The sequence below is a fragment of the Ruditapes philippinarum genome, unplaced genomic scaffold, assembly GCF_026571515.1.
Source record: "Ruditapes philippinarum isolate M1 unplaced genomic scaffold, ASM2657151v2 ctg6548_1_1_1_1, whole genome shotgun sequence".
In the NCBI taxonomy this organism is placed as follows: Eukaryota; Metazoa; Mollusca; class Bivalvia; order Venerida; family Veneridae; genus Ruditapes; species Ruditapes philippinarum.
In genome coordinates, this window is record NW_026865620.1 from 17,032 (window position 1) to 36,086 (window position 19,055).

A 19,055-nucleotide genomic window follows, 5' to 3' on the forward strand; every position below is an offset into this window, starting at 1 on the left:
TGGATATCTACTAAAGTAACAATTAATAAGGTCGTTTGTTCAAGTTTTTGTTCGACACATTTAAATAGGACTTCAAGTGACTCAATGTTAAGATTTTTTGCTGTCAAGTTGAGCTCAACAAGCTATATATTGCAAACGATACACCATCATATTGGTCATTATCAGCATTTGATGATACAAAATGTTTAGAAAAAAAATATTATAAGAAGTATATAAAAAACGATACTAGGTCGAAGTAAAACTTTGGAAATTTAAAGTCATACTATTTCTTAAGAGGGTACCTGATAAGTTCGGATTTTCATGTACATGATTATCTGAAGAAGATCGTGAACGTGATTGGTGGTTTTGCTATTTTGAACAATATTTATAACAATATTTAAAGTTCTTATGTAAAAGAAACTGTTCATTTGAAAAATTTAATGTGATCTAAACGCAGTTTAAAATGTTTTATGGGAGGCATTATGGTTAAACAGACCTGAAATATCTGAGCAATTTAACTCGAAAGTAAAACAACTATCATTCACATTTCATTTTATAATGGCAAAAACTATTCTTTACTATCCTTTATTTTATTTTATTTTAGAATGACCAATGAGATTTCCAGATTTTAGTTTGTAATTTTATTTAACAAATGAAATTCATCCCATATTCAGTTCTTCCCTGTAAATTTGACAAGAAGTCAAACACATTTTGGACGGCATACGGCCGAAAAAAAACTGCCCAGCCTTTGGTCAATTAAACATTGTCAATACAATGGAAATTTATAGACTTTCCCTGAGTTACGTAATTATTTATTATACATGCAAAGAACAATATAAAATTAAATACAATTTCTGTAAAATGTCAGATTATCTTGACTTTACATTGACTCTTACCATTTACACTTGGATTTGCAAGATATCACTTGAAACATGATTCGATCTAACATTAAAAGAAGACAATCTGTTATTGTAATGCATAATACACGTTATAAAGGAAATGATAAAAAAATAAGAGAGTGCAAATAGTAGAGGTAAAGATCATTCTTTTTCATCAAATGCTCAAAAACTTTATTTTTTCCTGTTAAATTATAAATGCATATTGCCTTAGTAAAGAAAATTCTTTGTTAATCATAGTATTGATCAAATAAAGATAGTATCTTCAAAATAAATCTTAAATACTATTATGCAATGCTACCGCAATGTCTAATAAAGACCAATTAAGAATAAACCATAAAGAAGCGAAACTTTAAAATATCAGAGCACTCGATGTCTTACTTTTAACTGTTATAAACAAAAGAACCCAGTTTTGATATACGTCTGTTATGTAAATATCACAAGCTAGACATTGACTAATCAATATGAAAATTGGAAGGATTTTACAAAAAAAGAGATGATGTGATGTATACCATATTTTACTTCAATAACTTTGAAAATAAAACTAGTCCATGTGTTGAAAGATGATGTATAATAATTGACGGTTTAAAGCCGTAACATTATGAAATTTATTTATATTCCTAACATATAAGATAAAACTACTTAATTTGAAAAATATTTTGCGATTTAAATACTAACTTTTTTTTATCTTCTATATACGATTAACAACATCAGGTTGAAGAATATTTTTTCTGGCAAGAGCAAATCATAGTTTTCGGAATAATAGCCTAACAAAGCCAAAACAATCATATCTAAAACTATATTTTTAGTTTATTAAAACAGGTGAATGCCATTTTGATCAAAGAGGGTTGGTCCAGAAAACCCGACAAATTAAATATCTTGTCGAATCATCTTTTTAAAGGCTAAGTATCGAAATAAAAATATGAACATTTGAACATTTTAAACCCTTTTAAAATCCCAAATAAAGTTTTAATAAGAGTTTTAGCATCCCAGTTTTTAAAATATAATAAATTTTAAATTGTTAAAAATATTTTTTTAAAAATGATTTTTATTATTCAAATTTTTTAAAATGCAAATTTTTTTCTAATTAAATTTTAAAAAAAAAAATATTTTGATTTAAAAAAAAGACGAAAAAGGTTTATCATAGGGAGAAAAAAATGCTACCATTTTTGGTTTTTAAACTATAAAATGTAAACTTTGTTCTCTCTTGAAAAAAAAAGGGATTTTTTCCCGGGAAGGAAGTTCTGTATATATTCTTTCACATTCTTTAATATTTATTTTTTTCATTTAAAGCCTTTAAATTTATTAGTTTAATCCAGCTTGCATTAGGTAATTGTTTTCACTTTATTTAAAAATAAACCGAAAAGTAATATTTCTTATTTCATAATTAGATTAATTAACTTACTTTTACTAAAGAGTAAATCCGTAAATAAAATTGCATTGTTATAATCATTATATTTGCCACTGCACGGGCATACTGAGTCACTACGAGCAAAATCTTAGAAAGCACACATCCCTATACCCCTATGTTGAAAATTTTTCCAATAAATGCTTTTTCTGTTCGACAGCGTTTCTACGAACGAGAGAAATCATGGTGCTAAAAACAATTAAATTTGTAATAGTTTAGAAATTATTTTGTTTTAATCATATTTATTTAAAAGAAAAGAGACAGTAATTTATATCAAAAGGGTTCATTTATTTTAGTCTAAATCATAGACAATTCGTCTTTTCATCGAAAATTTGGTTAAATGACTTTCTTAAAAGGGAAACAATTGATTACAATGTCAAGAAAAGCTCCCATTCTATATCTTTAAAAAACAATATATCCCCAAAATTAAAATTTTGACCAACCATTATATAAAATTTAATTTTTAATGAACAAAAATTTTTAAAACGCTTTCAGACAAAAAAAAAATTTGGGTTGCGGGTTTTAATTTGTTTTCCCATGGGATTAAATTGTAAAATTGGAAAAAAATAAAATACATATGTGTACATTGTATTAATTGAGAGGGGAATTTAAAAAGCTTTTAAAAAAAATTGAAATTTTTTACTTTTAAAATGTACGCTTTTTTTGGAAAGGTTTTTAAAAAAAAACAAAAATCTTAAAGAAAAATTTTTAATACAATCCCATGATATATTTTTTAACATCTTTCACCCGTTTGGGGAAAATTTAAAACTTTTTCCCTTCTTTGTTTGCAAAAATAAAATTCGTTGAAAAATTTTGGGTCTATTCAGGAAAGGGCAATTTACCCATGGCCCTTTACAAAGAGTTTTTATTTTACAAAAAAAAAAGTTGGGCCTTCTCCCAAAAACGAGTTAAAAGGAGGGCCAAAAACTTTATCTAAAGGTGTAAAAAATCTGAAAAAAACTGTGATCTTTGGGAAATGTCACGATTTCATATTTAATCTTCATTTATTACTTTTTAAATTTAAAATTCAAATTTTTTTAAAAAACTTTTGTCCCCAAAATTTAAACCCGTTTAAATTTTTAATTTCTGAAAACGGTTTGAATATTGTCAGTCCCTTTAAATTGATTTTTTAAAATTTGATCAGTGAATCATGTTGACCTAATTAAAAACATCAATCTTTAGTTATTTGTATTTTGATCAAAATGAAATAAAATTTTTAAGGCTAATTAAAGTTGAAAAAGAAATTTCTATAACAAATTTTAATTTTAAAAATATATTTTTTCTTAAAAAATTTAAATTTTTTTGAAAACAGGGTTTGGTTTAAAGCTACTGCGATTTTTCCTTATTCTTCCTTTTACTTGTAAAATGAACTTTTGCAATTTTTTGAAAAAACTTTTAAGCAAAATTTAATTTTAAACTGATTAAAAATCAATCAAGTTTCCCAAATTTTTAACAGCACTAAATGTGTTATAAAAAGTAGCTTTTAAAAAATTTTATTAAAATCGTTTTAAAATTTAGTTTTATAGACTTGATTTTAATGTTCAAAATTTAATAAAGTGAAACGTCATTTAAATGTTATGATACAAAAAAACTGTACGAAAAAAATCACAATTGACAATAGTTTTCTCTAAAAAAAATTGTAGAAAACTATAGCCCTATCCCTGTTGCTGAACGTATAAAATTTTTCTAAATTTACCTCGTGATTCCCGTTAAGGTGACAACAGACACTTTCCGTGTGGTACTCACATAAATGTCATTTAAACCAAGTTATTTTTAGTAATAATTGTTATTTCAATTTAATCTTTGTGCATTAAATGTCGTTGATCATCATAAAAAATAACATATTTGAAAAATGCCTTTGTAAATGATTGATTTTGAATAAAAATCCTAAAATTTTAAAATCGTCATATCAAAGGCATTTTTTTATTTTTTTGTCATCAAACTTTTGGAAAATAACCATACTTATATTATCTGGGGAACCGTGTCTCAAATTTTTTATATCTTTTTCTCAAAAAAATTTTCCGTAACGTCAAACAAAATAAATGCGACTTTTTCACCATACATATTACGTAATAAAGATAATTAAGTCGCTGATTGAGCAAACAAAAAAAATTCCCTGAACACGGGTTCCCTCCGTAAATGAATTCCTTTCATGTGCTTTTAACCGCATGTTAATTGCTTGATTATTAAAAAGGTTATGCCGATTCAAAGTTAGTCCGACCCGCATCAAACGAAGTGTCATAAATCGGCTGTTTCTCTCTCGGACCCCTACGTTTCACGCTAAATAATGCATAATACACAAATATCGCACCAGAGAGGGATCACAAAAGTTGCGGTAAAACATACTCTATACAACATTTTATGACCCAGTGACATCTGACCAATTAAAAAGCTGCTGATTAATATCAGTTTATAGCCGAAATTTCTTCAATTCTTAAACGTGATTTACTGTTCGTGTCTGGTATCTGTCGCACATGTCACGTGACTATCGGTAAAATTTGAGGCACTCAGTGGGGGAAAATGGAACGCATTTGCGCACCGCTAGCGGGGTATTTAATTGTTTCGCTATTTGAAGTTTATTATTATTATCATCAGCATTATTATTGTATTATACCAGTGTCACTCTGCCTGTGTAATTCGTGTATGAAATTCCGTTAAAATATAAAATAAAATAACAAAAAAACTGAGCTTCTGACAGTCTTTTAAAGTCCATCGGTAGATGTACAAATAAGAACGGGTAGTATATATTTTTCCACCAAATTGATAATGCTTCACATATTTTAATAGAAATAAAAGGCATTACTCGATCAATTATTGATGGTGGCCTTCTTTGACTTCTATTATCATGAAAATCATCTATGCACCGGGCATAGAGATCCAGTTTCTACCGGGATAGACAATAAATTTCATACTTTGTCCCAGATTTATTAGTACTGTGTGTCCGGATTTACTGGCGAACAAATTTATTTTCACTGAGAATATATTTTTAATATCTTTTTTTATTCATAGAGAAATAATCATCCTTAGACACTCTAAAATGGTTTAGAAATTTGTCAGGGACACCTTACCGAACAAGTCATATAAGCGTTTCACATAAAAAAAATGTCGTCTGTTGTTGTTTTACTTGACATTGTTAGAAAACGAGGTTGAATGTAAAGTAAGCCCTTGAATCCGTACAAAAGTCTATCAACTCAATGTTATATATATTTAGATTAACGGGATAGACAAATTATTTTTCACACATTATGGATATTTTAGCAACTACATTTTTCATCGAACCCTGGTGATGGGTCGTGCGATTTGCCGCTATGCTTAATTTTTTATGTTTCATACATTATGTTACGTACAATTGGCCGACAATTTCTTAATTTTATAAAAAGGCTAAATGTTGAGATATTCATAAAAGATGTACGGTAGATGAACCGATACATGTATTACGAGAAGTATGGACCAATATGGAACCTGTAATTCACGGATATATGGAAACTACCGATTTTCCCTAATTGATGCCTCAACAGGGGGGGAGCGTTATCGATAATCATACAGGTTACGCGAATAGCAGATACAAATAGTATAGGTACCGTTTTAAATCGTTTAAAAACACATTTTTTGGACTAACTGCTTCCAAAATTAAATCACGAATGTGTTCAGAAAAGGTTGATAAATCTACTTAGCAAAAAATCTCATTTTAGGTATTTTCAGTGATAATTGACTCCGTTGTCACCTTAATAACAATAGCTATTTGGTGTATCGCTTGACAAATTATAAAAGATGAATTCAGATATGATGCTGGATCGTTTTGTAAGAAGATCTAACTTTAACGTAACAATTCAGTTCATCTGAAACAAAGTCGACATCTATTTGAAAAATCCGATGCTTAATTTATTTGAAAAATCCGATACTTAATTGAACAAAAATAGTTCCTCTAATAAGAACATATTAATGTTGGTAAATTACATAGAAATCTTTAGAAATTAACTCAAGTGGAATAGAGCTTTATTCATGAGCGCCTTTGATATTGTTCCCAATCAGAAATACAATATGCTTTCCTGCAGCAATCACGGAATCGCGCAAGTACGTACATGCATTTTTAACGACATTTGATAAAAGACAGTCAATTGCAGGAATTAATTTCATTGCAAATTATACACAATACGTCACTAAGCAACTGGTTATATTGTTTTCATTTTATAGTTCATATCAGAGTACACTTCGTTTTTCTTATTTAAAGAATGGAAATACTTGAGAGTATTAGAAGAATAACAGACACATACAGAATAAGAACATAACAAAAAAATTTTTTTTTTAAAACTAGTATGTTTGGAATTTGTCACAAAAGTTACAACTATGTATTAAATCATTTAATCATTCACAAGAGATACGTTACATAAGTGCATTAAAATCTTTGTCATTGTCGATTTTTGCATATAAATAGACGCACATGTATATTAAATGTTAACTGAATGATAAAAAAGTAGTTTTGGTGAGATCAGGAAACAATTCGCGCAGTTAAATAAACTGATATTTATGACTTATGTATTGCTCATGTTCACAAGTCGGCCATGATAGCACTCAATCGCTAACCTGAAATACATTGCCAGAGCAGGTCAAAAATTTTAATGCATTGTTAGATTAAAAATAAAGGTCATTTTGCTATTTTTGATCTAGTTTGTAATTGCAAAAAAGATGAAAATGTGAACTAAGAAATGCCAAACGTGCTTGACAATATAAGTCTTCTTGCACATTTTCCATATGTATTTAAAATATTGATAAAAACATTAAAATGTAACATTTTGATGCTCTTACAAAATATTGTTTGATAAAAATGTTTTAAATAAAGTGATTAGGTATGGACATTAAATATTAAAATTATAATAATATTTTGTTCTAGAACAATTTATGATCTGCTTTATGGATATATGCAATATCGAATTATGTATTTCACACTTGTCAACAAGAACCATCTATAATTCTTTGGGTTTTTTTTGTTATGTCTAATACTCAATATCATCAACATAAATTTATTGTATTTATTTACATACCTTCCATTATAGCCCAATTCACTTTATAAGAAGGTATTAAATAATTTTAAGCAATATGAAAGTTAGCATTTGTAAGAAAAAAACAAAAATACAAAACAAATCGTTTCATATATAAATACATTTTTAATACTTTTATGATATTTATATTTAAACATTAAATCAATTATTTAAAGTTACCAAGGAAATATACATCCGTATATACAATGAAAGTGGCAATGCTTGTAGTGTAATGTTTCAACTATTATTTGATTTGATAATGAACAATCTACCTTTCGGCAGACTGTTTCATCATCTTAGCAATATGTTACGACAGTAATTTACTTTCGCAAAAGGATTTTGTAATTACAATATAATGAAAATACTTTTCAAGTAGCGTAAAAAATCAAAAGAATTCATTTTTAAAATCCTTAAAGATATTTGTTAGGCTGAAAATGGAAAACTTTAAGATCGCATTAAATGACTATATTGAAATGTTCCAGGTTTAAAAAGGTAATCTAAATCGTTGCTCAGAAGTATGAAATATTCAAACAAGTCGACATTAACCCATGTGGCAAAGGTGTAGACATTTTGTTCATACTGTATTGCCCTGATAGACCTCCATTTATTTGTTCTAAACTCAGAATGTTATTTATTGCCAAATTTTCAATCACTTACACAGCTGATGCCTTTGGAACGGACAAAAAAATTTATTGACACTCATACTATTTCAAAATATAAGAATGTGATGATCTCCCAATATTTCAAGAAATATAGACATAGCAGCAGATGATGATAATAAAGTGCCAACTATTGCATTAAATAACAGAGGCAGTTTATTTTGGTGATATCAAAGAATATTCCATACAGTCATAATAACAAAACTACAATATTCACGTTGAATCACAATTCCAGTGGAAAAAAGCAGACGAGTGCGTTTGTTTTTTAACCTTTAAATGTGCATCTATGAGGACACATGGCTAAGTTAAAGACGTGAAAGATGTGGTCCTTGGACAGACTCAATCAAACCGAGTTTTCAATAATCACATATTCGTTGTCCCAGAGATCTTTTTCCCATTCCAGATTTAAAGAAAACAACTAATTATTAGTTTCTTAAATATATTGCATATTAACATACTTTTGTGTTTACTCACAAGAAAATAACGATTAAAAGTATGTAAGAGTCTAATTTAGACGGCATGAGAACCAATATGACAACGCTGTCATCATAATGTCCCTGATGTCACAATATGAAACCCTAGAAAAAAATAACCAATGAACGAGCATCTGAATATGACATTTCTATCGCTTTTCCTTTCATTTCTATCGCTTTTCCTTTCCCTGTCGTCAGAATATGTAAATCACAGACAAAATGAACCAATCAATATGCATGCTCTGGAGTGCGGGTAACTAATACCTGTACTCCAGTTAACGCACTGCGCATGTATATGTATACGATTTAACTCTGGCACATTTTGAACAGAAAGGTCTCCAAACTATTATACAAGGGGTGTGTATTGGTTAGGAAATAATCGACGTTAACCACTTGTCATGATGACCCTCTTATGCCACTAGCCGATAAGGAACTTCATTCTTTTACACCAAACAACTTGCTAATTTTCTTATAAACCCGGGGCTTTTGTAGCACAAGCAATCTAATAAATATCTAAGGTTTCCATTTTATTAACAATAGGGAATCCGTAATTGAATTTCTCCATAGGTATACACTTAGGTACTAAATTAATTGATACAATGAAAGGGTTTAAGCAGTGTGAACGTATATAAAACATAGAAATTCAATACGGTTAGAAGAGCATAAATATGCTGTAACATATTTTATATCTTATTTGTGATGGTACAAAAAACATTTACAAGAAGTTTTGATCATGTTCAAGGCAGACAATATCGAAATAAAACTATCTCCTAACGTTGAAACTTCCGGTAATTATTTTGCTCTTATTTTGATTATAGCAATAATTTTGTAATACATATCAGTCATTTCTAGTAATATAAATGTCATCTGAATTAAAAGTATAATCCGATAAGGTCGGGTAATCATATGTTCATGTTTTGGTAAATATTTAGCAAATAATGGTTTAAAGGAATTCTATTCACAAAACTAAATCAACAATGTCAGTTTCTTCCTATGCTTAAAGTGAATTTGGAAAGCAATTGGCTATCTACTTAAGTAACAAGTAGGGCGTTTCTTCAAGCTTTTGTTCGACATATAATAAATAAGTCTTATAGTGATTTTTTTGCTCAACAAGCTATATATTTCAAATGATTCACTTTCATAATGGTAATTGGCCAGCATCTTATGATGCAAAATATTTAGAATAAAATATAATAAGAATTTTATTAAAAAAGATACTCGGTCGAAGTAAACCTGGTTTTTGATACATATATAGAAGATATTGAATGAATATAGGTTTAATACTAAATTTATTGAACGAGTTTGAATAAAATCATATTACGCAAGCCTCTTTACACAATAGGTGCGTCAATCAAAAATGACTCTTTTTAGCACTTCAATTTAGAAATGTGATAAATAGAATATTACATTCGTGTAGATTCAAAACTAAATTTATTGAACTCGTTGAATAAAACAATATTATGCTCGCCAGAGGCTCGCGTAATATGATTTTATTCAATGATTTATTGTATCTTTTAAATAAATCTTAAAATACTATATATGAAATGCTGCCGCAATGTCTAATAAAGACCAATTAAGATAAAACAAAGATGCGAATCTGCAAAATATCACAGCACTCGATGTCCGTTAATTTGAAGTCCGTTTACTTTCAAATCTTAAAAACAAAAGAAACAAGTTCTGATATACGTCTGTTATGTAAATATCACAAGCTAGACATTGACTTATCAATATGAAAATTCACGTTTTTTAAAAAGATGATGTGATGTGTATATATTTTAATCAATTACATAGAAATAAAACTCGTCCATGTGTTAAAAGATTGACGGTTAAAAGCGTAACATTATGATATTTATTTGTATTCTTAACATAAATATAAAACATAAAATTGAATAATATTTAGTCTGAAATATTTTTGAGATTTAAGTAAAACTTTTTATCTACTAGATAGATTATCAACATAAGGTTGAAGAATTTTCTTTTGGCAAGAGTAAATCATAGTTTCGAACTAATAGCTAACAAAACCAAATAAAGCATTTCTAAAAAAAAAATATTTTAGTTTATTCAAACAGCTGAATTCTAGTTTTGATCAAAGACAAATTATATATCTGTTTCTGGACCATCATTTAAGGTTAAGTATCGAAATACAAATATGAAAATCTGAACATTTATGCACAATAAAGTTGTATACAAGAGGTTTACCATGCAGATTTAGAAATATAATCATATAAATTGTTAAGCTACCCTTTTTCAATAATTTCACATCAAAATCATATTTATAAAACTGCAAATATTTCTTGAACAAAAAAGAAACAATAATCTGACTTGACAAAAACACGAAAAAAGTACACCATATGAGAAAAAAATGTCCCCGTATAGCTTTAAACCACGCACCATGTTATCTTTGTTCCCTTATTTAAATATTCTGATGTTCTGTGGGATGGACATTCTGCATTTAGCAGTCTTTCAAAGTTAATAGGTAATTTAATCAGCTTGCATTATATTATTTTTTCACATTATTTAATTCTTAAACATGTTGAAGAAATAGTTCTTGTTTAATAATTAGATTAATTAACTTACTTCACTAAAGAGTAAATCCGTAAATAAAATTGCATAGTTATAATCATTATATTTGCCACTGCACGGCATACTGAGTCGCTACGAGCAAAATCTTAGAAACATCCTATACTATGTTGAAAATTTCCAATAAATGTTTCTGTTCGAAAGCGTTCTACGAACGAGCGAAATCATGGTGCTAAACCAATTGAATTTGTAATATTTTAAATGAGTTTGTTTAATCATTTATTTAAAAGAAAAGAGATAGTAATATATAAGAGGATTAATTTATTCTTAGGAATAATCATAGACAATTCGTTATACATGCAAATTGGTTAAATGACTTCTTCAAGAGGGAAAATTGATAACAATATCAACTAGCATATATGACATATCATTAAAAACAATATCACCAAAATCATATTTTGACAAACCATGAATAAAATAACTAATGAACTAAATTTGACGCAATCAGAAAATTAAATAAAACATATGTTGCAGTTTTTACAGTTATATTTTTCTTAGGTTGATTTAATAGAATTGGATAAATCATACATAAGTGTATATAATCGAGAGAGAATTAAAACTATTTAAAGAAAACTGAACCTTTTAACCTTTGTATTTAACACATTTTTGTAGGTTCACATAAATCTTTAGAAAACTTTAATACAATGCATGATATATGTTTGCATCTGTCAGCGTTTCAGCAATCTACATTTCTTCATTGTTTGCAAAATATCAATTCGCCTGATAAATGTTGTCTATTCAGGCAGGCAATTTATCATGGTCTTTACAAAGAGATTTGATCATACAAGAAATAAACGAGTTGTGGCTTCTGCTAAACGAGTTAACAGGATGCCACACTTTATCTGACGTGTATAAATATGATACAGTGTGATCATCGGATGTCACGATTTCATATTAACCTCCATTTATTAGTTTATAACATATAGTTCAATACATTTTCAACGCCAAACCTGTAATTTGTAATTTCTGAAAACCGTTTGAAATTCATCACTCTTTAGTTATTTTTATTCGATCAGTGAATGATGGTAGGCTAATAAAAATCATCACTCTTTAGTTATTTTTATTCGATCAGTAAAAAATGTTCAGCTTATAAAATCATCATCACTCTTTAGTTTTTTTTACTCGATCAGTAAATACTGTTAAGCTAAATAAAGTTAGTTGAGAATGAACTTTTTAAAACATTTTAATTTAAAGTCATACTATTTCTTAAGAATCTATTATTTTGAAACAGTTGAAAACGCTACTGCGATTTTTCTTATTCTTCCTTGTACTAAAATTTACTTAAAATGTAGCAATCGAAGATTTGCTTAATCTGAATACGTTTAAAACAATCTGATTTAAACTGATAAAATTCAATACAGCTTCAATTTCCACAGACTATTAAATGTGGTATAAAACAGTAGCTTTTAACAATTGTATTTCTATCGTTTTAATTGAGTTGCATGGACTTGAATAATGTTCAAAATGACTGAAAGTGAAACGTCAGTTTTAAATGTTCATGATGCAAAACAGATGTACTGAAAAAATTAACGGATGTGACAATAGTTTTACTCTAGAAAAAGATGTAGAAGCTATTGCCATATCCCTGTTTATGAAAATATAAAATGTTAACGTCATCACTCTATTTTTATAACGATAGCTTTTTTGGTGTATCTAAAGATTTAAATAGCTTGCCAAATTAAAACAAAAATAATTCATATATGATACTGGATAGTTTTGTAAGTATTCAATTCATCTGAAGCAAAGTTAACATCTATAAAAAACGATACTCAATTGAACTAAAGTAGTTTCTCTAATAAGAACATATTTATGTTGGTAAATCATATCAAAATCTTTAGAAATTAACTCAAGTTGAATAAATCTTTATTCAAGAACGCCTTTGATATTAATTGTTCCCAATCAAAAATGAAGCATGCGGTCCTGCAATCTCGGAATCATGCAATTACATGCATTTTTCAACGACATTTATTATCAGGGAGTCAATAACAGGAATTAATTGCATTGCAAATGATACATACTACATCACTTAAGCAACTGGTTATCTTGTTGTTTTTTTTAATTTATACTTCATATCAAAGTACACTTTGTTTTTCTTATTAAAAGAATAGAAATACTTGAGAGTATTAGAAGAATAACAGACACATACAGAATAATAACATAAAAAATATAAGAAGAACTTGTATGTTTGGGGTACCCACAAATTGCTTATTTTCATAATACCTTTCTATCGCGTTAATATAACGTTTTGATATATACGTTTTTATCAATTTTATCTGTTGTGACAACAGAAACAGACAGTTTATCATTATTCTCCAAAATATTTTTGATGTGCATATATTCCGGTATATATTTTTAAGATTTATTTTTTGTAAAATACAAAATGCTATTAAATACTAGTAACCTTAAAGAAGAATGAAAAAGTTTAGTTATCAAAATATTTCATTTCATATGATCTTTTATGAAACAGAACAATAGAGATCGCACGTACTTTCCTTACGTATGTACTGCATGATGTCTGAAAATCTCACAAAAAATATTGAAGTTTCAGTAATGCGTTGTATTATTAAATCATTCACGAGTGATATGTTACATACGAGCATTGAACTCTTTTTTTTTATTTCTCCGGTTTTAAAAAAAAAACATTTGTGCATATCAAAAGACGTATATAAAATAATAAATGTTAAATGATAAAAAGCATTGTTTTGGTAAAAACAGGAAACAAATGGTGCTGTAAAATAGATTGATATTTATGGCTGATGTATAGCTCATGTTTACTCCAAAACTGTAATAAGCCAGATTTTAACTTAATACATGTAATATAAATAATTCAAAGTTTGTCACTTAAGTTGTAGAAAGGTCAACAAGTCCTCCATGATAGCACTCGAGATACATTGCTTGAAAAGATCACCTTTTTAATGCATTGTTAAATAATAAAGGTAATTTGGCTATTTGTGATCTAGTTTGTATTTGTAAAATATACGTAACTGTTTGCCAAGAAACGCCAAATATCTGAGTAGTTCACACAATAAGACTTAAACATGCTTTGCAATATAAGACTATTCGCACATTTTCCATAAGTATTTCAAATATTGATAAAGTTATTGAAATGTAACATTTTGATGTTCTTACAAGATATTGTGTGAGAAAATATTTTTATATAAAGTTCTTAGTGATTAAGCATAGACATTAAATATCAAAATATAATTAATAAAAATGTTTCGTTCTAGAACAATTTATGATCTGCTATATGATTTTTATGTTATATCGAATTATGTATTTCACAGTTGTCAACAAGACCCATCTATAATTATGTTTGGTTTGTTGCTATGTCTGATACTAAATACCATAAAAATAAATTTTATTCTATTACATACCTTCCATTATAGCCCAATTCACTTTATAAGAAGGTATTGAATATGCAATATGAAAGTTAAAATTCGTAAAAAAAAAAAAACAAATCGTTTCATACATAAAAACATTATTAATGTTTTTTTTTTATATCAAAACATTTAAGCAATTATTTATTTAGTTAGTTACCAAGGAAATATACATCTGTAATTACAATGAATGAGGATATGCTGGTATTGTAGTGTTTGATTTTATAATGAACAATCTAGCTTTCGGCAGACTGTTTCATCATGTGCCGATGGTTATAAAACATCTCAAAAGGATTTTGTGATAACTTGATACAATATAATGAAAATACTTGTCTACAAGCGTAAAATTCACAAGACTTCATTATAAAATCCTAAACGATAGTGGTTGGGCTGCGAATAAATACATTTTAGAACGCCCTGAACGACACATTTGAAAATGTTGCAGGTTTAGAATGATTATCTAAATCGTTGCTTATTACTATGAAATATTCCGACAAGTCGATATTAACCCATCTGGTTAACATGTGGACATTTTTGTCAATACTATATTGTCTTGATAGAGGTTATATGAGACCTCCGTTTATTTGATCTTAACGCAGAATGTTATCTTTTGCCAAATTGTCAATCATTTAAACAGCTGATGCCTTTGGAACGGACAACAAAATCTCTTGTTACCCAAACGATTTTTAAAATATAAAATTGTGGTGATCACCAGTTTTCAAGAAATAAATACGAAAACATCAGCAGATGTAAAGAAAGTGCTAACTATTAAATTGAACGTGCTTAATCTGGGTGTTTTTGTATCTTTATCTGCCTCAGAATCTTTGATTGCAAAACTTTGTTGTTAAAATATGAATAAGTGTGTTTCACGTTCCATTTAAATGCAAAAGATTTTAACCCAAAACAAATCTACTTTTTACCACCATAAGCACTACAGTTGAACAAAACATGTTATTCCTTTTCAACTGAAATATCATTACAAAATGGACAAATTCTACCCCTCGTACAATAAGAGATTCATCGACAGTCATTCGAACCAATTTAGTCGGCTGTTACGATCACGCAAGGATAAACGGTGCCTATAATTCTTATGCCTCTATCGTTTAAGGCAACCCCTTAAACAGAACACACAAAAAAACACCTATGCATTGAGCAAACTATTTGTTCTGGTGTCAGTCAATTGTAATATAAAATGTGATAAAATGTAAAATATTTTTGAACTTTCTTCTTGAGTTTCTGTTTTCTTGCATGTTAATAATGATTCAGATTGAGCCGATAACCGGAAACATTGAACATCAGGTGTTTCAGACCTACATGAAATGATACACAAATCCCAAAAATGTTCCCAATCTTATCATGCCAAAGTAGCTTAGTGGATCCATCAATGATTACGAAAATTTTATAGAGTCTATTATGTTACAATTAATTCTGTTTTGCTATTTTCTTATTTTAAACAAATAAAAGATTATAATAAATGACTTAATCTGATTTATATTTTAAATGGAATTACAATGACAATGGCAATGACAAATTATTTATTGATATTGGCCATCGGCCCATTACAACAATATATACACTATGATATAACTTCTTGACTGGTGCCAGTACAGATACTAATCGTTATTAATAAAAAAACATTATTTTAACTTGTAATGGAGTATATTTTATCGAAGGCAAAATCCTTGAATTGCTATCGCAATTATCATAAACATCTTTGATAATATAGTTTGGAATGGAATTATAATTATCTAGCTTGTAGCTTTACTAAGCAAATGATACCTTTTCAACTAACCATAAAATATTTTAATAAGAGTGCTGGCAGACAATTACACACGAGACAGAAGTTAATTTACAACATTGTTATAAGACATAAACGATTGATATAAAATATAGTTAATTCAAATTCATTGAAAGCGCTTTCACAAATGGTCAGCAAGATTCCTAAGGGGATTTTTCTTTGATTTCAGCAAAATTATTTAAGTATCCTTTAATATTGCCAGGTAAAATGCTGACAATGATTTTTAAGTCACTTACTTAATAAGAATGTTAAAGGAACTCCACTGAGGTTTATAAACCTAAAAACATAACATCGTAATTTTTCACATAGATAAACATGAGCACTTTAAACAGAAATATAAATTAAATATAACTCAGAAATATACAAGAAATACATTGAAAATCTATGTTTGTGCTATTCTCTGTCCGATTTGATTAAAAAGCGTTTAAACGCTTTTCAATTTTGGGCCATTTTTCACTATTATAATAATTATTCTGGAAAAACGGAGCGAGGTAATGATTTGAAATTTTGCACATAAGTTATAAGTATAGATCTACATCAAATGGAGTAATAATCTCAAATAAAAATTTCCAGTCCCGTCATGTAAAAAAACCGCAGTGGAGTCCCTTTAATTCAGAAATAAGATTGCATCATTATCAAAGTGATATTGTGTGAGTCAATAAATAAGATAAAGTCGAGAACACATTACATATCTTGACTGCAATATAATTACGTAACCGTTAAACAAATCTAAGAGTCGACTGCACGCGAACGTATTGTTTGTGTAAGTCATTTATATTAATATCAATATACACTCTTGAAATATTTCCTTAATGCACCTTGCTCTGGCAAAAAAAGATAAGAGTATAACCCCTAACAATATTATGTGAAATATATTTAAACCTAACGTAAACAAATAAATGCAAAAGAGTCTTTTGATTACTCAATGTGGTCAGGGTCTTTTAAATAGAAATTGAAAGACCCTGATGCGGCAAGCTTTTTATTAATCTATGTAGCATACTTCTTTTCAAAGGATTCCCAATTTTGTTGTTACTGTCATGTATCTTTAGAATATTTGGTTCTTTAATACAATACGTGATATATTTATAAATCTTTGAGAGCATCAAATTATCTATGTTTCTTCATTGTTAGCAAAAATATCAATTCGCCTGATAAATTTTGTCTATAAAGGCAACTATTAATTATCTTCTGTAGAAAGAGATATCACCATACTGATAATAAACAAGTTGTAGCTTCTTTTTTTCTTTTGTTACTTCAGGCGCTTGCAAAATTTCCGTGTGGTGTAAATGAGTTTGGAATAAAACGCACCTAAGGATAATGATAAATCATTTTACTGGAATATGTTAGATAATATGAAATTAATATAAGAGCTCATTATCACCGTTAGTTAATCTGATTTATAACAGGTCGAGTATTATGCCCTTTATCACATACACTAATTAGTGTATAATATTTAGGGCATCTTTATGATAGCTTTGCAAATTTAAATAATCAAATGCTATGAAAAGTAACTGAATTTCGTTTTGTGTCGTGTGTATTTGGGTGTGACACTATAAAATGTTAAACAATTATCGCTTTTTTACATCATGTCATACAACAACAGTATTCTTTAAAACACATTTATCAAATAATTATATAGCTCATACAATAAATGTAATATCGAGTTTAAATTGTTTTCTTGTCAACAACTAATGTACATTGTACTTGTTTATTACCAATACATCCTGAACTGTACAATTTGCTCAAAATCATAACTGATTTATTACGATATTTGAAACAGACAAATAAATGTCTAAAAGCAGCCGTTTTGATTTAATAAACAAGTAAATATGATTTCTCCGGTATATTTTTCCATTCATAACGTTCTGTCAACCAAAAAAAAACTTGCATGATAATATGCTAAATAACGTCTACTGAGAAACAAGGTTTTGGTTCAATATATATCCGATATTGTTGATTTCAAACAGTAATGAAGCAAACACTTTAGACATGTACTTTTTCATCATCATCATCTTCAGTAATCGCCTCACTCATCATAGAGCATAATCGCGATGAAACTAAAACTATGTACATGCGCAGCAATTGGTTTCCTCTTTACAGTTAAAAATTGTCTATTTACATCTTTTTAAAATCTGGTAAAAACTGGCAATGTGTCTAGTTGGTGGTTGTGTGTTTTATCAGCGCCGACTTGAACCCCTCCAAGGTTGGTTTCTCAACAACTTGTATGGGTAGGCGATTCCAGAGGATGATGGTGGCCGGAAAGAAACTGTTCTGGTACACAGATTTCTTACAAGTGAGCTGGCTAAGTTGTTGTTGGTTGCCTCTTGATGTTCTTGCATTACGTAGCGGCGGATCTGGTGTGACATCTACAAGGTCATGCTTGATCTTGTAGAGCATGGTGACTCTTGCCATGTCCCGTCTCTTCTGTAGAGTGGTCCAGTGAAGTGAGTTTACGTTCTCTGTGACGCTGCTCTGGCGTGAGAAGTCGTTCTTAACAAACCTTGCTGCTCTTCTTTGGACCATCTGTAGTTGGTTGATGTGGCTGTCAGCAGCAGGTGACCATACAGAGGAGCCATACTCAACGCATGGCCGTACGTAGGTGTTGTAGGCTTTGGCTTTGGCATCTGGGGGGCTTGACCGGATTTTTCGGCGCAGGAAAGCTAGGGTTGAGTTGGCATTTTTCGTTGTCGATGTGGCATTTCCAAGATAGGTCTGGTGTGATGGCAACTCCAAGATACTTGGCCTGGTTGGTTACGTTGAGGGTTGTCTGGTGTATTTTGTATGGGAAGATAATGGGGTTCCTCTTGGTGGTAATTCGGATGACCTCACATTTGGCAGCATTGAAC

The 19,055-nt window shown here is 29.0% G+C and overlaps 1 pseudogene; it reads right to left on the reverse strand.

Moving 5' to 3' along the window:
• Nucleotides 1–18,732, reverse strand: part of LOC132729764 (gamma-aminobutyric acid receptor alpha-like) — a 35,264-nt pseudogene extending 16,532 nt beyond the window's left edge.
• Between the last annotated feature and the right edge of the window lie 323 nt (nucleotides 18,733–19,055).